We start from the raw sequence: 6,000 nt of genomic DNA on the forward strand, positions 1-6,000 counted from the left end.
ACCTCACTGAGGACCAAGTCACTCTCCTAAATCTGGGCATAAACTGTCATGTTATGTCCAGACCGAGTGAAATGGCCCGGAAAGTGGAGTTGGAAATTCTGTTGGACGACATATTCGACCTCGAGACACAAAAGAAGGTCACTACCAAAGATACCTTACAAGCAGAACTTATTGCAGAAGGAGGAAAGAATCGAGGCAACTACAGAAGCACCATACTGTCCCCCGAGCTTAGAGCGGCAGCTAAAAGCCTTCGTGAGAACAAGGAGATAGTTGTCAGGAGAGGTGACAAGTCGCCAATATATGTCATTCTTAAAAAAGACGAATATCTGGCGAAAATGAACATCATACTCTCTGACCAAACTAAGTTCCAAAGGGTAACGAAGGACACTACAGCCGAATTAAAAGCAAAGGTCAACAAACTGATCGAAACTGTGAACGCCAAGAAATCCGGACTCCACCTGCCAAAGATCATTGGGGAATATAAACCTGGATATGCGTATGGAAATGTCAAGACGCACAAGCCTGGAAACCCACTTCGGCCAATCATTAGCCAGATACCCACACCCACGTACAGATTGGCGAAGCGACTCAACGGCCTGCTGACTCCTTATGTTCCTTGCGCCTTCAGCCTGAAGTCTCCAAAGGAATTTGTGGACTTACTGCGGGGCGCACGGGCCACAGGGATAAGAGCCTCGTTGGACGTAGAATCGCTGTTTACCAATGTACCTGTGGACGAGACAATCGGAATGATAGCCGACAGAGTGTATCGTGATCCAGCCTGTACTCCTCTTGACATGCCAGAAAGTATTCTGAGGAAACTACTCCAAGCTTGTACTAAAGAGGCACCCTTCTTGAGCCCGGATGGGCACATGTATAAGCAAGTAGATGGGGTCGCTATGGGTTCTCCCCTAGGTGTCCTGTTTGCAAACTTCTACATGGGTACCATCGAGCAAAAAGTCTTAGTCGACATGAACTTGAAACCGGCCATATACTGCAGGTATGTTGACGACATTTTTACACAGGTACCTGATGTTAGACATCTGCAGGAGCTGAAGGAGGCATTTGAGCAGAGTTCCGTGCTGCGTTTCACTTACGAGACGGAAAAGGATGGGAAGCTGCCTTTTCTAGATGTAACAGTCATGGAAAAGGGCGGAGGTTTCCACACTGCAGTCTACACAAAGGAAACAAACATAGGAATGTGCCTAAATGCCAACAGCGACTGCCCTGACAGGTACAAGAGGAGTGTTGTTAACGCATACGTCGACCGTGCTCTCAGCCACAGCTCAGAATGGAAGCAAGTCGACGAAGAACTCTGTAGGGTAAGGCAGGTTCTAGTCAATAACGGCTTCTCCAATGGTTTCATCGAAGACATCATAAGAAGGAAAGTGAAAAGCCATGCAACCTCCGAAGAGACAACTAACACAACACCTATACCCCCTATTAGACTATTTTACAGGAACTTCTTTTCCACAGCTCATAAAACAGAGGAAAGGGTCCTGAAAGATATTGTTAATAGAAACGTTATCCCTACAGACAAAAATCAGAGGATACAACTGACGATTTACTATAAAACCAGAAAAACGGCCAGCCTACTCATGAGAAACTCTCCAGACACGAAACAGAACGCTTTAAAAGAGACTAACGTCGTCTATGCCTTCAAATGCCCACTTGGGGACTGTAAGCTCCAAAAAACCCAGTATATAGGCAAGACAACAACATCTCTTTCTAGGCGTTTAACGATGCATAAACAACAGGGCTCCATTAAGGAACATATAATCTCTTCCCATAACCAAACCATCGCCAGAGAAATCCTAGTAAACAACACAGAAATCATCGATAGATACAGCGATAGCAGGCGGCTCGACGTTTGCGAGGCACTACACATCAAGAAGTCAACACCAGCAATCAACAGCCAATTATTGCACAACTATATTCTACCCACCTCAAGACTCCGCTCCAATATAGAAGCATCAAGAAATATGGACCAATAGGCTTTCTACAAACACTTCTATTCAATATCCATTGTTTCGTGTTCTGTCTTGTGTTGATACTTTTAATACCCTATTAATATCCTCTAATGCCACATCATCCTTCCCACCTTACTCAAATGTAATGCCACATCACCCTTCCCACCTCACTCAAATGTAGATATAAAACCAGGGAAACGCAAGTTCTAATCAGTTGTGTATTTGTGAAGTCTTTGAAAATGTAATAAGTTTTACGAAACGCGCCCGTGTCGCGTCAGACTAGAAATAAAAATGAATTTTGGAGAAGTGATTTTTGATTTACCTCCAATAGTGAAGCATAATGTACGAAAGATTGAGAAAATTCGTGTTAGAATTATTAATCTTACTTTTTCGGTCATATTTAATAAAATATATATATATATATATATATATATATATATATATATATATATATATATATATATATATATATATATATATATATATATATATATATATATATATATATATGTCGTACTTAGTAGCCAAAACGCACTTCTCAGCCTACTATGCATGGCCCGATTTGCCTAATAAGCCAAGTTTTCATGAATTATTATATTTTCTCAAATTTTTTTCTTATGAAATGATAAAGCTACCCATTTCATTATGAATGAGGTCAAATTTTTTTTATTGGAGTTAAAATTAACGTAGATATATGACCGAACCTAACCAACCCTACCTAACCTATCTCTATAGGTTAGGTTAAGCTAGGTAGCCAAAAAAGTTAGGTTAGGTTAGGTAGGTTAGGTGGTCGAAAAACAATTAATTCATGAAAACTTGGCTTACTAGGCAAATTGGGCCTTGCATAGTAGGCTGAGAAGTGCGTTCTGGCTACTAGGTACAAAATTTATGTTTAATAATAAATATTATAAACAAATTGATGGAGTAGCAATGGGGTCTCCTTTAGGTCCTGCACTGGCTAATGCTTTTTTGAGTTTTCATGAAATTAATTGGCTTGATAATTGTCCTTCGGCCTTTAAACCAGTCTTGTACAGGAGATATGTAGATGACACTTTTTTGTTATTTAAGGACCAATGTCATATTGAGAAATTTAGAGAGTATCTTAATGCACAACATAGTAATATACGTTTTACTGCAGAGTGTGAAGTTGATAATTCATTGTCGTTTCTTGATGTAAAAGTGAATAACCTTAATGGGTTCAACACTAATGTTTTTTGGAAACCAACCTTTACTGGTTTAGGTTTAAATTTTAATTCTTTTGTTCCTGATATTTTTAAGAAAAATGCAATTAACACTCTACTGAATAGGGCCTTTGTTTTATGTTCTAATTGGAATAACTTTGATCAAGAAATTAATTTTCTTGTGAAATTTTTTTCAAATAATGGTTATCCTTTGCATATGGTTTATACCTTTATAAGGAATTTCTTAAATAAGAAGTTTCACCCATCGAGTAGGATTACTACAGTGGAAAGGGATCTTAAATATATTAAATTACCATTTTATGGCACTATTAGCTTTTCTGTAAGGAGTCGTTTGAGGAGACTGTTGCAGCAGTGTTATCCTCAAGTAGACTTTAGATTTATTTTTGTCAACACAAATACCATCGGCTCTTATTTTAAATTTAAAGATAAAGTGCCTACCCCCTTGTGCTCAAATGTCGTATATATGTATAATTGTTCCAGCTGTAATGCTGGATATATCGGGAGTTCCATTCGGAACTTTAAGATTAGGATACTTGAGCACCGGGGATTATCTTTTAGGACTGGATTACCATTGTCTAAACCAGCATTTTCGGAGATTAGAAACCATTGTTATAAGTTTGATCATTCTCTGCTGGAATCTGATTTTAAAATTCTGGACACTTGTATGAATGGCCAGTCAGATTTGAGAGTAATGGAATCCTTATATATAAAGGAGCTGCGGCCTGTGTTGAATAGCAACCTTTCAGCTGTTCAATTGTACACTGTATAGTGCACAGTAGGCCCTGTAATTTAATTTATAGTTCATTTTGGTAGTTTAATTTTATTATAATTTTGTTTAGTTTACCATGTCTTTGCCCTTTCTTACTTATTTCAAGTCTTGACATTGTACATTAATATAATCTTTTATTCAGGATATATAATACATTTTTGGTATTTAATTTTATTTAATATTTGAGTTTTTATAAGATTTTGGTTAGTACTTTATAATTGTCGTTTATTCTGTTTGTATTTTACATACATTTTTTGTAGATTTGTAGTCGTTATATAAATATTTGTTATAGTGTTTAGTATCTATGTGTTAGGTATCAAGTTTCACTTCTGATCACTTCACGTAAGTTTAATAGAATGGTTCGTTTTAGTAGTTATAAAATTCATCTTGTAGTTTAATGGATTTTTAAATTAGCTTTAATATATGTGACAGTTAATAAGTTTTATTTGTATTGATCACTTTATGTGTGCTTAAGTGTTTTGTTTTTTAAGCATTTTCCTTTCTTTGATAGGCAATTATATTCAGTATGAGTTCTTTGTTTACCAGTTATTTGATTGTGATTTCTGTTTTTTCTTTTAGATCTGATGATGAATACGAGAAGTATTCGAAACGTTATGCATTTTAAAGTAAAGAATTTGAAACAAGATGTTCAGTATATCCCTGGTTTTCCTATTCTTATATATATATATATATATATATATATATATATATATATATATATATATATATATATATATATATATATATATATATATATATATTATAATTAATTTAAAAAAGGGAAGGGAGTACCACCTCTGGCTGGAAGAAAGGGGACCCATAGCCTCGGAGGAAACCACACATAACGCATTGGAGGGAATGTGGGTCCCCTCCAATACAGTTTGTGTGCTTTTCTCCTACCACCCCCCCTGTTACGAACCCGGATCCAGCGTTCGAGCACGGAGCAGTGACGACTACGCCATCTGTGGGTCACCTCCCGAAACCCCCTCCAAACGGACGACGACACCTGGTGAGGACGACGTGTACTGGCCTCGAGGGCCTGTTTCCAGTCTGGTTCAGCGCTCAACACAGCCGCTGCTGACCTCTGGTGAGGTGGTGCTCAGACACCAGCGCCATCTATGGAGTGGATATGTCGGGCGTTTGTGTCTGAGCCCGTAAGTAAGGTGTTTTAGTGTCCCTGTTATTGATGACGTGTCTGCTTACAGAGTCGACCTGGGACTGCTGTGATGGAAATTGAGTCAGTCTACCCAAGGCAGCCGTCTCCATACCTTGTGCTTTGCTGCAGCAGCTGTGAAGTCGTCCCCCAGAAGAACACTGTGGTGTTACCCTGCCAGTGGAGTGGCAGTAGAAGGATTACCCGGGCTCGACTGCTGGAGACGATTATCCACTGGGGTGCTGAGGACAGGAGAGTGATTGGTGGTATCACACGAGGCTCCTGTCTAGGGCGTTACCCTAATATCGTTCGTGGAGTGGCCTGACCAGCGTTGCGGGTCCGGAACCTGCCAGCAGACCTGCTGGATTTGTGGTTGACGGCCTCCACGGCGGTGCCCCCAGTGGACCTGTGTTTTGGCTGACCTGTGGCCAGGGTAGGCTCAGCTTCCCAGAGGATTCGTTGTGAGGCCACGAAGAAGCACCGAGGATTTAGCACCGAGAGCCTGTGTCCATATAGTCTTCAACAGAAGACTATTGTGTATTTTCCCCTGTACAGTGTTAATACCCCTCCCCCTGTGCACTCTTTTATATATTTATTTATTATTATTATTGGTGATGGTAAATTATAATCTTAAGTTCTTAACTTTCTTTCCCTTCCTCCTTTAAGTTTCTTGCGTCACGGATCACATCCCTTGATAGCTACTACTGGCTTGGGGCCGGATACAACTTCCTCTAACAAGATCAGAGTAAGAACCCCGTTGCGTCCCGAGAGGGCCGTAACATAATTGGCATCCCCAGCGGGATCCGTCCCCTTGTTAAGTATGTTTGACGGGTGGTGAAGTGGCGTAATCCCTGTATATAATTCCCCCTGTGTGTGACGATTGTGACGTTATACGTCCTGTGCGGTGCT

This window comes from Procambarus clarkii, chromosome 34 (genome assembly GCF_040958095.1).
Source record: "Procambarus clarkii isolate CNS0578487 chromosome 34, FALCON_Pclarkii_2.0, whole genome shotgun sequence".
In the NCBI taxonomy this organism is placed as follows: Eukaryota; Metazoa; Arthropoda; class Malacostraca; order Decapoda; family Cambaridae; genus Procambarus; species Procambarus clarkii.